Source organism: Loxodonta africana, chromosome 7, assembly GCF_030014295.1.
Source record: "Loxodonta africana isolate mLoxAfr1 chromosome 7, mLoxAfr1.hap2, whole genome shotgun sequence".
In the NCBI taxonomy this organism is placed as follows: Eukaryota; Metazoa; Chordata; class Mammalia; order Proboscidea; family Elephantidae; genus Loxodonta; species Loxodonta africana.
Genome location: NC_087348.1, coordinates 50,031,901 through 50,047,009, shown reverse-complemented (window position 1 = coordinate 50,047,009; position 15,109 = coordinate 50,031,901). Strand labels below are relative to the sequence as shown.

The following is a 15,109-nucleotide window of genomic DNA, read 5'->3' as shown; positions in this document are numbered from 1 at the left end:
AGCATGTGGGGGAAATGTAATGTAAGGGGCATCACTAGTAGGTAGGAAGAAAGGAGGGCACAAATTCAAATGCACAACTTTATCGACTTAATCAAAGCCCACTTAGGTTGTCTGTTTTCAAAGTCTGAAAGGCACAGCTAAACCTTCTCTCAAGTTATTCCCCTGCCTCACCCACCGTAGATCACTGGGAACAGCTCCCCTATTTGCTGTCTTCTGAAAGGGCTGAGGAATCCCTGGTGGTGTAGTGGTTAAGTGCTATGGCTGCTAACCAAAAGGTCGGCAGTCTGAATCCACCAGGTGCTCCTTGGAAACGCTGTGGGGCAGTCCTACTCTGTCCTGTAGGGCCACTATGAGTCAGAATTGACTCAATGGCAGCGGGTTTTTTTTTTTTTTTTTTCGGAAGGGCTGAACTGACACATGGGCAGAATAGGCTGTGATGTGATGTGAGGATATCCCTTACCCAAAGTATTTTTCCTTAAGTCCCTGAACTTTCAAAGGAATTTATGTTAGCCAGCAGGGTTTTCCGTTGTAGTTAGAGTTGTGGTTGTGTATGCCTGAGCTTTTATTAGGTGAGTTCACCTTCTGGATGATCCTTGCGAACTTCCTGATACATTTCACTATGGCACAGGAGAAAGAAGGAATGGGTAATAAAGATCTGGAGTCAGGTAGTCCATATTGAATATGGAGGGCCGGGGGCTGCTTAACTAGCTCAGGTATGAAGAGAGGGAAGCTAGGAATAAATCAGGATCCCCTATTAGGGAACACAGTCGTTTCAACTTACTGGATGCAATGACTGAGGCAAGAGGCTGGACCTATGTAGTCTTGGATAAATTACATTACCCATCTCAACTTCTGTTCTCACTTAACTCAGCCTCTGTTTCCTCATTTGTAAAAGGAGAAGCTGGGACCAGAGAAACTCGGACGCTCTTCTCCATATACCACTTTGTTGTTAGGAGCCGTCTAGTTGGCTCTAAGTTATAGTGACCTACTCCATGTATTACAGAACTAAACACTGCACCACCCTTACAATCATTGCTATGTTTGAGCCCATTGTTGCAGCTGCTGTGTTAGCCCATCCCATTTAGGTTCTTCCTCTTTTTCACTGATCCTCTGCTTTACCAAGGATGATGTCCTTCTCCAGGGATTGGTCCCTCCTGATAACATGCCTTAAGTGAGTGAGATGAAGACTTACCATCCTTGCTTCTAAAGAGTATTCTGGCTGTACTTCCACCAAGACAGGTTTGTTTTTTCTTCTGGTAGCCTATGGTGTATTCAGTATTCTTCATCAACACCATAATTCAAATGAGTCAATTTTTCTCTGGCCTTCCTTTTTCATTGTCCAGCTTTCACATGCATATGATGCAATGGGAAATGCTGTGGTTTGGGTCAGGTGTATCTAAGTCATCAAAGTGACACCTTTATTTTTTAAGATTTTAAAGAAGTCTTTTGCAGCAGATTTGTCCCGTGTAATATGTTGTTTGATTTCTTGACTGCTGCTTCCGTGGCTGTTGATTGTGGATCCAAGTAAAGTGAAATCCTTGACAACTTCAATCTTTTCCCTGTTTATCATGATGTTGCTTATTGGCCCATTTGTGAGGATTTTTGTTTTCTTTATATTGAGGCGTAATCCATACTGAAGGCTGCGGTCTTTGATCTTCATCAGTAAGTTCTTCAAGTCCTCTTCACTTTTGGCAAGCAAGGTTGGGTCATCTGCATATCGAAGGTAGTTAATACGTCTTCCTGCAATCCTAATGCCATGTTCTTCTTCATATATGTTCCACTAACCCACCCACTAACCCACTGCCATCGAGTCAATGTTCCATTTAGAGGATTATAATTCTTTCCTTTTATATCTTATTGTTTCTCATGTCCATGATTTGATGCTGAGACCTCGGGAGCATAATCATCAGTCTTAACTCTTCCCAAGGGGAGTTTTAGTTTGCTTTATGACTACATATTTTATAAAAAACATCATTTTCAACAATGCATTTAGTGAAAAATCTGTGGTTTGCGATAGATGCTTAAACCTAGCTCCATCATTTACTTTGTAACTTTCGGAAAAGTACTTAATCTCTCTGTGTCTCAATTTTCTCACTGTAAAATGAGATAGTAATAGCACCTACCTCCTTGAATTATTAAGTGAAAACGTTCAGAATAGTGCTTGGCATATGGTAGGAACTCAAAAATATTTGTGGGATGAATGAATATCACTTTGGAGTGAAATACTTAGCCAAAGCTTTTTGGAGAAGTGAACATTTAACCTGGGTTGAGAAGGAAGGGTAGGATTAGAAGGAAGGATAGAAAATATAGGGAGGGGAATATCGATGACAGAAAAGGCATGACCATGGAGGAATAAATGTTATAGCTGAAGAAAAGGAAAAGAACGCTTTGGTGGGATCATAGGGGATATAGGAAAAACAGCTAAAAAGGGAGTATGGCGTCCAACAGTAATGGGCCTCAACTGCCAAACTAAGAAATGGTGGCATTTTTAGTAGGTGAAATGATAGTCAAAGGGTTATAAGAATAAATATCAAGGTCAAACCAAGATTGACTTGCTTATTTTGTATTTCCTTAATTTAAAGTTTTTTTTTTCTGATGTAAAAATCATGCTAGTCCTTTATATTGCATCATAAATATATTTAACTTTTGAGACTTCAACTACAGAAGCTCTGGAGAAAACAATGTAAACAGTGTGGGCACTAGCAAGCCATTCCACTCAATGCACTGATGTCCATGGGCAATGAAGTCAATCAAACGGGTGTCAGATGAGTAGGCTGTTACTGTCTTCACTATCCTAGAGGAAGAAATTGAAAAATTAATGAAAAGCTTTAGAAAAACTTTGACGAAGAGTCATTACTAGGCTTTTTGTTGTTGTTGTTGCTGTTGTGGTTAGGTGCCTTTGAGTCTGTCCTGTGCCATCCTCACAATTGTTATGAATGAGCTCATTGTTGTAGCCAGTGTGTCAGTCCATCTCAATGAGGGTCAATTACTAAGTCTTAGGAAAAGGTGCCCTGGTGGTACAATGGTTAAGCACTCAGCTGCTAACCAAAAGGTCGGCAGCTTAAAACCATCCAGTCACTCCTTGGGGGCGAACAGACCTGAGGATCTGCTCCTGTAAAGATTACAGCCTAGAAAACCCTACAGGGCTGTTCTGCTCTGTCACATGGGATCTCTACAAGTTGAAAATCGATTTGACAGCACCGAACAACAACAGCAACAATTTTAAAAAAGGTGACGAACTGGAAAAGCCAATCTTCATAAAATTTCTGAAATGCACCAAGAGGTGAAATACATAAAAAAAAGTTAATTTATGACTAACGATGGTACCTAGCAACAACAAAAGTAATCCGACAAACCCACTGCGGTGGAGTCCATCCCGACTCATACCGATCCCACGGTGTTTCTGAGGCTGTAAAATCTCTGCGGAGGCAGACTGCGCCATCTCTCTCCCTGCTTCATCTTTCTCCTGCAGAGCTGCTGGTGGTTGTCAACTGGCAACCTTTCGGTTAGCAGTCGACCCCTTTAACCACTGCTGCCACCAGGGCTCCTTCACAACAAAAGTAGTATATCATTTATATATACATGTTATTTTATGAGGTTATAGACAGAAAAGAGTGTGTACTGTATTTTATGGGCAATTTAAGTAATTTTCAAGGATTTATTTTACTATATGAGATTTTTGCTTTATTCTGACTAGAGAACCTAACTTCCAGATTAAGATGAGATTATTTAGATCCGTATTAAAATAGTAGCAAGAGTTTTTTTTTTTTTTTTTTAAGGAAGAGAAACAGATCTTTGAGCTTCGAAGGGCTACTTGAGTGTGCTTTTCAGTTATACAAATTTAGGTAAAATTGGGACACTGTTGAACCTTTTTTCCATTTCAGCTGCTCCTTCCTGAGGCCCAGGCAAACAAAGCTGATCTCTAAAATAATTTGCATAAAGAATCCAGAGCCTCCTGGGAGGGAGGAAGCAAAGCTCCCTGGTGAAACTCTGCTCCTTGAGATTTAAAGTTGTTGTTGTTAGATGCCTTCGAGTCAGTTCTGACTCATAGCGACCCTATGTACAACAGAAGGAAACGCTGCCCCGTCCTGCACCATCCTCACAATCGCTGTTATGCTTGAGCCTATTGTTGCAGCCACTATGTCAATCCATCTCCTTGAGGGTCTTCCTCTTTTTTGCTGGCCCTATACCTTATCAAGCATCATGTCCTTCTCCAGGGACTGATCTCTTCTGATACCATGTCCAAAGTATGTGAGACATAGTCTTCCATCCTTGCTTCCAAGGAGCATTCTGGCCGCACTTCTTCCCAGACAGATTTGTTCATTCTTTTGGCAGTCCATGGTATATTTAATATTCTTCGCCGACACCACAATTCGAAGGTGTTGATTCTTCAGTCTTCCTTATTCATTGTCCAGTTTTCACATGCATATGAGGCATTTGAAATCGCCATGGGTTGGATCAGGCCAGAGAGGGTTTTTTTTTTTTGGTTGACTAGAAAGGTCTCAGGAACCATGGTGGCACAGTGGTTAAGAGCTATGGCTGCTAACCAAAAGGCTAGCAGTTCAAATTCACCAACTGGTCCTTGGAAACCATACGGGGCAGTTCTACTCTGTCCTATAGGGTCGCTGTGAGTCAGAATTGACTTGATGGCAACGGATTTAGAAAGGTCTCAGCCAAGGCCTGATGACAGGAAAGGAGACCTAGGGTCTGGAAAGAGAGAGAGAAAAAAGAGCTGCCTTGAGAAAGGTGAGGGTGTGCTGATGACTCAGGCTCTGTGACAAAGTCCCAAGATTTTTCCTGAAACTGCCATGCTTTGTGCAGAAGTGTCAGCATCGTCTGCTAAGGTGTAAGTCCATTTCTTTATATTGACAACTGTATGTGGTACCAGGAACCCCTGGTGGAGTGGTGGTTATGACTGCTAACCAAGAGGTTGGCAGTTTGAATCCACCAGGCGCTCCTTGGAAACTCCATGGGGCAGCTCTACTCTGTCCTATAGGGTCACTATGAGTCAGAATCAACTTGATGGCAATGGGTTTGGCTTTATTTTTTTATGTGGTGCCAAAATACCCAAAACTAAATCCATTACCATGGAGTCGATTCTGACTCATCGCCACCCTATAGTGAGGAATAATGGCAGCAAAGAACACAAGGTAACTGCAGAGAAGATTGGCCTTCTTTGGATGGAGTAATTCTTTTCAGGGAGATAGAGGAAAGATCTAAGAGAGAGAGATGTCTTGAACCTATGTCTGTGTGATCTCAAATAATTGTGACTGTGTTTGCAATCTGAGTTTGTGGAGGGCTTCATACCGCTTACATAGAAAATTCACTCTTTCATTTTACAATTTTTTTTGAGTTCCTTTTATATGCCAGACCCTGTTCTAGCACTCTGAGGATAAAGAAGCCCACAAAAACTGACAAATATTTTGCCCTCAGGGAGCTTACTTTCTAGTGAGGGGGAGAAAGAAGTACATACCAGACAGAGTATCTTAGTGGTAAGCACTAAGGAGAAAAGTAATGTAAGGAGAGAGAGATGGAGTTTGTGCATATGTGTAGGTGGGTATTGCTGAGGAAGAGTTCACTAAGAAAGCGCCATTTGAGTAAAGACCTGAAAAGGAGGTGGGTCAATGCTTGGGGAGTGTTCCAGGCAGAGGGAATTCTAGGTACCTGAGGAAGGAGAGACTGATGTCTTTGAGAAATAGTGTGGCTGGAGTAAGGGGGCAAAAAGTAGATGAGCTACATGTGGGCCTGTTTTATGTAAGGTCTTGAGACCATTTTAGTTCATTGTAAAACTTTTAGCTTTTACTCTGAATGAGATAGGAAGTCATTGGAAAGAAAATTTGAAAAATACTGAAAAGTTGAAAGACAAAAATAAATGATTTCTACCCCCAAAGCCAATGGCTGCTTTGATTATGCTATGCTCTTCTTAAACCCTTCAGTAATGTCCTTTGCTTTTAGGATAAAGTCTCAAACCCCAATCTGGCCTTTGCCTCTCCCTCCATCCTCATCTGCTTCCATTTATTCTCTTATTATGACTAAACTTTCAGTTCCTCAAAACTTCTACCCAGTATTGCCTTTTTTTCTACATGGTTTTTGCATGTACTTTTCTCCTGCCTCAAATGCTCTTTGTTTGGGCTAATTCCTACCCATCTTCCAGATCTCCCTTTTCATTCATTCCGTCATTTAGCAAATATGTATTACCAGGGCCCGCTTCGTGGATATGCAACCTCTGTAGCTGCACAGGGCCCAGTGCTTAGAAGGGCCCTGCACTGGGTTTAATGCTCTGCTGTCACCATCTTGAAATTTTTAACAACAAAAAAAAAACAGTTGCCTTTGAGTTGATTCCACCTCACCTCACAGGCGACCCCATTTTGAACAAGGGGTCTTGCTTTTCTCCCTGGGCCCCTCAGATTATATAGCTGGGTAGAAAGGAGAAAAAAAAAATCCTTTTTCCTCTTTTCTGCTTCTTCATAGATGTAGCAAAGCCACAAATATGGAGAATGGAAGTCTCTTGTTAGAGATAGCCTAGAGAAATGTTTGCAAGAATTCTGAAAATTTGACGTTCTATGTAACATTTTGCTTGTTTCTCTGATAAATTTTTTTTATTATTGTAACTTTCTCCTTTGAGTAATGATTTTATCCTTTTTTGGTTCTTTTAACTTTTTTTTTTAATAACAAGCAACTAAATACTAAGTAAAAAGGAATGCTTAATATGTTACTATCTCTGAAAGACACTGTTTTGTTTTGTTTTGTTTTGGAAGACTTTTCAATTGGTTATCCTCCCTTACTTGAAGAAAACAACTGTCATTCAGAAATGTTATTTCCAAGGGCCTCAGGGAATCCTCCCCTTTTCTCTTTTAAAGGCACAATCCAAAATACTTTTCTCGTTTAAAAAGCAGCAGGAGTGTCGCATTGTATGCAGCAATTCTGCTGTTCCCTTTGCCCTGCCCCGGTTACTGCAATAAAAAATGTCTGGGGACAAACACATATGTCGTAATTGCAATCCTCCCTGTGAAGATTACGAAGGGAAAAAGAAAGGACGCTTAGATTCTCTAGAGAAAGGTGTTCTGTTCCCAAGTGGTTAAACATTAATTCCGGACAAAAAGAAACAAAGGAAACGAGTATTAAAAAAACAAAACAAAAAAAAAACTCAGAATGATAGCTACTTATATGGTCAGTTGTTTCCTAGGGAAAAGAGCAAGGCAAGAGGGAGTGGAGACCGATGCTTTGCCGTATATAACCTTGGTCACTTTACAATTCTTTGAACTCCTGTCCTAAGTTAAAATTAGGAGTTTGAATCAAAGATCTCTAAGATTCTTCCATCTGTAAAATTCTATGGTTCTATGATTACGTGGTTTGAGTTGAGCCATTCTGTTGCTTTTTAGTCTCCAGGAGGAAGGAAACTAGTCTCGGGTGGGACTAACTTGATGGAGAATCATCAGTGCAGAGGTGGGTGAACTTAATTCATAATGATGGGTTTTTGGACCCTAGAGATGCTCTTGGAAATTTTCAAGAGGGCCATTTTTCCGTTCTTGAATCTGATTTTATAATTCCCCTTGAATCTGGGATGGGGGAGCGGGAAAGGATTGGTCACTTGATGAAGCCTTTCCCTTTATTTTTGGATCTTAAGATCCAACCAACCCAACCAGACACAGATCCTAGAGGGGTGAAAAGGGAGTATTATGATTATGGGATCTCGAAAGGCCTGTAAAATCCTGCTTCCGCATTTCAATTCTTTCTTTGGGACTTAGGACCTTTTTTTTTTTTTTTTTTAGTATGTATTTTTGGCTGGGTGGGCCCAGAGTGAGGTTCAGAACTACAGACCGGGCGCTGATGGATGCTTCTTTTGCGGGAGGGCTACCGTGAAGGAGCTGCCTGTCCGACCCGCTACTGGCCAAGCCGCTGGCTGGGAGCTACAAGGGCGTGGCTGCGCGCGGGCGGTCGGGCGGGACCGGGGAGGGGCTTCGCGGAGGCGCCTCGGCCAGAGCCGAGCAGGGCTGCCCCGGGTCCGCGCGCAGCGCGGCCGGGCGGGCGGTGGCGCTGCGGAGGCGGCGGCGGCTGAGACCGGCGGGCGCGGAGGAGGGGCCCAAGACAGGGGCGGCCCGCGGCAGCTGCCTCGGTGACGACTGCCGGCAACGCGGCGACCTGAGGAGGCCGAGCCGCGGGCCCCGCCGTCGCCACCTCTCCCGGTTGTCTTCTTTCCTCTCCTCTCCCGAGAGGGGCATCAGGAATGGGCCCCAACTGCCGCGGGCCCCGCTCCCTGAGCCGTCCGTAGGCCCCAGCCGCCGGAGGCTGGCCGGGCGGCCTCTCACCAGTCCTCGCCCCATCCGAGCCGTCCCCACCCCAAATCCTTGGGAAGGAAGATGAGGGAGACGGGCCCGGCGCTCAGCAGCCAGAGCAGCAGCAGTAGCAGCGGTCGGGGGAGGGTGTTTCGCCGTTTCCTCTTAGCCGCCAGGACAAGATGGCAGCGGCCGCGGAGAGGGGCTGAGCCCGGGCTGGGTGGTGCCGCCTGCTGAAGCGCCTGGCTCCCTGTCCCCGGCACGGCCCCGCGCCCCACCCCGGACATGCTCAGGGTTGCGGCCGCCCGAAGAGGGGAAAGCTCGGGCCTCTAGGAAGGTAAGGGAGTAGGGCGAGGGGAGCCCCCACCCTGGGGCGGGGGACCAGCTCAGTCCGCGAAGCCTGCGGCCGGTGACCATCGGGCCCATCATCGTTGAGACCCCGGCCGGGCCCGACCTCCCCCGAGCGGCCAGCCCCCGCTGCGCGTCCCGCGTCCCCCGCAGCATCCCCAGCACTTGCGTGCTCCCAGTTTCCTCCCAACCCCCGCCGTGTGGCCCGGTTCGGGCGGCTCCCCAGCGGCTGGGTTCGCGCCAGGCCAGAGGCTGCCAGGCGCGGGGGCCGCGCGTGGTTCCTGCGCGCGGTGTCGCAGCCTCCGGGAAACCACGCTTGGGCCGGGCCAGGCGGCCCCGGCCTCCCTCTGCCAGGGTTGCGCAACGGCTGTTCCCAGCAACCGAAGTTTTGTTTGGTCCCACAGGGGGCCTCTCTTCCCCCAGCCCAGCCCTAGGCCGTAACTACGGATACCTCTTTTCTTTGATTAAGGGGAACAAACACACACGCACGCACACGCGCAACTTGAGCGCCCCAGCCGATCGCCGCGTCCCCAGCTTTGGGGCCCCGTCACCAGCGTCGCAGAGCGGCGGGTTTGGAGGGTGTCAACTCCGGGGACGTGAGTGCGTGTGATTGTTGGGCAGGAGAAATGTGATCCGCGGCTCCGCGTCCCCTCGCCGCGGCGGGAGGAAGGCGTGGCGGCCGCGCGGCGGGGCTGTTGCCGGCTTCTCTCGCTACGGTGGCGGCCGCCCGCTTCCCCTCGCCGTACAGGGAGAACTCGCAGAAAGGCTTCGATGAGAGTATGTCTGTTTTCCTGTCAGGAGGGAGACGGCTGTTTTAAAATGGTATGTGGCTCTCGGCGAAGCCTGTTGTTTCCCAGTCTTTGCTTGAGGAATTGTGCTGAAGGGTGTGTCCATAAATTATCTTGGACCTTACTGAGTAGACACTGCACGTTCAGTTGCCGAACCGTGTTTTCACAACCTCTTGCTGCCCTGTTAGGGAATTTATTTTTCCACCTGTCAGCTTGCTGTTTCTGATGATAAGGAACTCTTATTAGCAACAGCAAAGTTTTTTTTACATACAGGGGAAGCTTATGGTTGGTTCTGTTGTCAATTTTATTTTGGTGTCTCTCTGATACAGGGTTGATGAAGTTAGCTGGCAAACCAGTCTGTGCTTGTGCGTACCGCCTTCTGATTGTTTGGCTCATTTTTCCCCCCTTCTTCCTATTTTAGGTATTTGCTTGGTAGGTGTAGCTTCTGAAGTGGAAGTATTTATATTCAAACAATTTCAGTTTATTTCAAAGGTTTAATTGCTGGGTGCTTTGAATTTTATTGAGAGGTCCTCATTTTGATCAGATTTTGATGAAAACTTTTGAGCAGGACCCATGGATTTTGTTTTTTCCCAGTTAAAATATTTGTATTCTACATTGTCGGAGTTAATTTTCCTAACGTTAGACATATCTCACCATATGTTTGATAAGTCTAGATCCTGCTTATGTTTGCAAGTGCAGTGCTAATTTTATACAATGAGCAAAGATAAGGTTTTGATAGGTCGTGATTAAGCTTAGTATTTTAAGTAAACAAAATACGACTGACCTTTTAAAAAAAAGTCTTATGGTTTTATTGATTACCTTATGTTTTCATGCTATTAAAAGTAATTCAAATGTAACCAACCAAATAAAGTTCTTTACTTTTAAATCAAGAGGGTATTTCTTGGGATAGTTATGGCTGCATTCATAAAGTGTAGCGAACTCGTATTTATGAAATATAATGCTCAACCTCTTTGAGGTTTGTTCTTGTCTTTTGTTTTTGCAACTTAATTGTTTTTAATTTGAAGGTAGAATTGTGCTAAAATATTTGAGGTTTTTTGGGATATTTTATCTTTTTACTTATTGGAAAATTGAATAAGATTTCAGTTTGCTTCTTATCCGTTTTTTTACTCTAGGGACTATATTTCCTAAATACTTGTGAAGAACCTTAGATTAAAACTATGTTTAAGAAAGGTCAGATGAGCTTGAAATCTAGAACAGAACTGGCCATTAAATGTTTCACATTTATATTTGGACATTGCTGACTCCAGTAGCTAAATATGCATATTAGGCAAGCAGATCATAACATGATGAGCCAGTCTTAGCTTATTGTCATAATACTTTTTCCATTGAACTAGTCATTTTCTTCCTTATAAACCAGTCATTGGCTTCTGGGCATGGGGTTTTAGAGTCACATTAAAATGGATGGTTTCTATGAGATAATTCTTGTAAACACGCTTGAAAAGAAGCTTTAGATCATACTATTTTAATTTTTTGGATGTTCTGTCATGGGGTACCATAAAGTAGAGTACAAATTACAGAGGTAGGTTGGTGTGGCAAGAACGGCATGGGCACGTAGACATTTATGCTAATGCAAGGTGTCGGAAGCCTTTTTCTTGCCACTTTCAAAAGCAGCAGCTGTCAAATGAACTTTTTGATTTAAAGGTTTGGTAAATGAACACTGAAAGCATGTGGAAAGGAGAAAGGGGGAAAATGTACATTTTAGAATGCTGGAATACCATTTTCCAAACCTGATTCACATCCATTGAGTGGAATACTTGTTTCCTTGTTATTTTCCATTTCAATTTTAGAATGACTGTTAACTTTTAAAGTTAACTTTATTTTTTCAGGTAAGAGGAGTTAATTTTCTTAATATTCTGTTCTTGTTGCAACAGTTCACCAAGCACGAGTGTATGGTAGACAAGAATTTAATTAGTGACGGCGGAGTCAAAGGTATAAAAACGTAGTTTGCATTGCAGCGTCACGTTTGAGTTTGGAGATGAAAAAATGGTGTGGCAATGTTTAGATTTAAGGGTTTTCTGAAGGAACTTTGAAAAATTTCCATACTTAAAATACCCCCTTCCAGAAGTTGTTATTGCAGTCTCTTAACTGTTAACTGTCTCTTAACTGCTATATGATTATATTGTTGCTTTCAAAATAAATATTCTGTTGTAAAATTTCTGGATTGCAACTGTCCTAATTTCCTAATGTCTGAAGTTGAGATGTCCAATGTGGTATGTTTAACTTAGAAGTTACTTCTAAAGACAAACTACTAGGGCTTTGTTAAAATGGAGGAGTATGTCAGTGTATTTATTTTTTTGAAAGCTTCCTCCCTCCCCCTGTAACTGGGATGTAGTATTACTTCTCTCTGTGGAAAGCCCTTTATGGGCTTTCCCTTTGTATCTGATACAAATGAAGTCTGAAGGAATTATTTTAAATCTCCTTATGGGTTCTGGACCCAGCTGCTTCAAAAATGCATCTTGCCTAGAACCTTTAAGGACTTAATGTAAGCTGAATGGGGATATATATTTGCAGTTGGAAGTTTTGAATCAGTGGAGATTTTTACAGAAGTAGCAGGGAACTTTATGTGGCTGACTTAAGGAAGTATAATCCATTTTTCTTGGTTGACTTGGTATAATTAAGATTGGTTTTGGGAAAAACAAAAAGAAAAAGCTTGATATTAGTGTGGTGCTCTGTAACTTTGTCATAGTTTTCCTTTTGGATCTTAGTCACTGTTAGGACCAAGGTAGAATAGATATTTGGAGGATGTTTGTTATACATTTTACATAAGTGTTTGTCGAATTAGACATTGAGCTTTTTAGCAGATCAGGCTGTTCCTGTCAGTTGATACCTGGGCTATATTTCATTACACAGAGGCAGCCCTGCCTTGATTCTGAAACACACGACTGTTATGCCAGGAACCTGGAACATCTGCTCTTACTACTTATATGGAAATTAAAATAATTGGAGGGGCATTGAAAATAGTATATTTTGGGGGTGGCATTTGTGGTCTAGGAGTCCCTGGCTGGTGCAAATGGTTAATACGCTCACCTGCTAACTGAAAGGTTGAAGGTTTGAGTCTACCCAAAGGCACCTTGGGAGAAAGACCTGGCAGCCTACTTCTGAAAAATTAGTCATTGAAAACCCCAGGGAGCACAGTTCTACTCTGACACACACGGAGTCATCATGAGTTGGAATCGACTGGATGGCAGCTGGTTTTATTTGTGGTTCTGGCCTGGTTTGGGGATAGCTAACTCATTAAGCAGATTTCCTTTGTCTTTTGTATTTAGTAGTTAATGCCAAGTCAATACTTTAGAAACCTTTCTTTTTCCAACACAAAGTCTTTGAAATGAAACAAACCAAGGACATTGTTTTTGATCTTGAATGTATTTTGTTTACTTGAACCAAACACTTTCTTAATTTTCTAAAAGAATGTGAATTTTTCCTTCCTGTGGGAAACTAAGTGGAGGGAAGATAGTAGAGTTGGTAAGGTAGGAGAGATGGGGCAGCAGTAGGGTAAGAGTTTGGTTCACTTGGATTTCGTAGACTAAGAAACCTGTTTTGATTTCAGTGCTCACATTGCTAGAGACCAGAGTTCACTTGTAAAGTCAGTAAAAAATTGTGGTGGCGTGGGGGAAAGATTAAGAATAAGCCAGTGACACCTGATAAATGATCAGTCTTGTGAAATAACAACATATCGTTCTTTAGCTTTTAAATCTCTCTCTTTTTTTTGCTTTTCTATTGCCTCCCTCTTTGTGTCTTCTTCAATCTGAAATGTAGAATTTAGGGGAGATACCTGTGTGATTCTTTGAAAATGTCTTACAAATTACAGGCCTAACCTGAAATGAAGAGCATAGAAATTATCATTGCTATTAACATGAGTTTGATTAATAGTTTTTTTTTTTTTTTAGTTTTTGGGGATCCTTAAAAATAAAACTAAGGGACCGTAACATGAATTTAAGTTTTTCAAACTATGTGAATTAAAACCCAGACTTCTTGAATACCTGTCATATAGTTGATTTTACATGTCTTGTTTAAAAGATTAGATTTTTAGATACAGTTTTACATTGCATTTTCTTTGTTGCTAAATTTGTCTTTTTTTTTGTTTAAACAAAAAGATTACACTTAAAAGAAGTGAGGATTTAATTTATAGAGCGTAATAAAAGGAAATGTGGAATTTTGTTTCTTCGAGTTGTACTTTTTTTCTTTAGATAAGAATCTAAGTTGTAAGAGACTGATTCTTTACTCTTGGTTACATGGAAATGAATGCTTGGCAGGGCTGGTCAGAAATAATTCCTTTTTATTTTGCATAATTGTTTATGTTAGAACACTTTTTTCTAATGGAAAAGAATTGTTTATGTTTTGATACATATTGAGATAAATAGATGAATGGAATACGAGCCCCCCCTTTTTAAATTTTATAGCCATGTTTGATTACATATGACCTACCAAAAAAATTGTCTTTAAGGCTTGATAGAAAATATAAAACTTGTCTGTATTTGTCTAGCCAGTAATTCCATTTTAGAAAAAAATTTAAAAAAATGTTTGACTTGCTGAGAACACTTATGTTAACTTCAAATTCTTTAACTTCCCCCACTTTGTTGTATATTATTTGTAAATTATACAAAATATTTTTCAGTTTTCTAAAGAAAATGGTAAGCTTTGAAAAATTTGTGGAAATAACTTGCTTACAAGATGTTTCCTATCCCTGTTACTTAAAAGCCTAAAAATTTTGTTTGTGTAAATTTCAAGTGTGTGTTATCTGTTTAATAATACAAAAAGAGGCTTGTAGGTTTGGTAAACTGTATGACTTTAGGTATATAATGCTACAGTTTTAAATAGTTAATAAGTTAGATAGAGTGATAACATATTGAAAATTGAACCTGACTTTCTAGAGGCGTTTTTTCCAAAGTGATCAGCACATCTGAGGGCTTTAAATATGTAACTGATTACAACTTCTGTTGAGATTAAATAGGGTATGGTGACAAAGTCACAATGGAATTACAGGTTATGCTGCTATATGGCCTGTAGCTGTGATGCTTTGCTTCACTGCATTCTTAGAATAAAACAAATACATTTGGGGCCAACTTGTAATCAGACAGCTTCAGTGGAGACAGTACAAGTATCTCCGCAGTGTAGTAATTGTAGTTTTGTATTTTAATTTAAAGTTAAATAAGATTAGTATTGGGTCCAAAAATATTGTATTTTTAGTCTCTGTTTAGTATACTATATATATTTTGTTGTCATTGGATCACAGCCTCTGTTCACAAATAAATGAAATCTTATTATAGTGGATAATGCAATGATAAAATATTTGTATGAAAACTATTATTTCTAGTAGATATTTAAGTGTCCACTAAGTGCAAGGTTCTGTGCTATAAATGAGGAAGATAAGACATGGTCTGAAATTAGCTAAGTATTGTGAATTTTATATTTGTATAGGTATACCTGACTTGGGAAACACTGGTGGAGTAGTGGTTAAGAGCTATGGCTGCTAACCAAAAGGTTGGCAGTTTGAATCCACCAGGTGCTCCTTGGAAACCCTATGGGGCAGTTCTACTCTGTGCTATAGGGTCGCTACAAGTGGGAATCGACTCTCCAGCATTGGGTTCACCTGACTAGGAAAACATTATCTACTAAAAATAATGATTTAAATTTAGCACATTCAAACTTCTTAAGACTGTTTCATTTTGTTAGTTG

At 41.7% G+C, this 15,109-nt stretch overlaps 1 protein-coding gene across 3 annotated transcripts in view; it reads left to right on the top strand.

The window, feature by feature from the left end:
• Positions 1–8,110: 8,110 nt before the first annotated feature.
• The window catches only part of HIPK3 (homeodomain interacting protein kinase 3), a 104,082-nt gene continuing 97,083 nt past the window's right edge, over positions 8,111–15,109 (top strand). The window contains exon 1 of one of the 3 annotated variants that reach the window (XM_010592142.3): positions 8,111–8,613. The gene's annotated coding sequence lies outside the window, so the exon portion shown is untranslated. Of the gene's footprint in view, positions 8,614–8,926; positions 9,221–9,320; positions 9,447–15,109 lie in introns of those variants that run through there. The other 2 variants (XM_064288312.1, XM_023550746.2) reach the window with 2 other exon arrangements.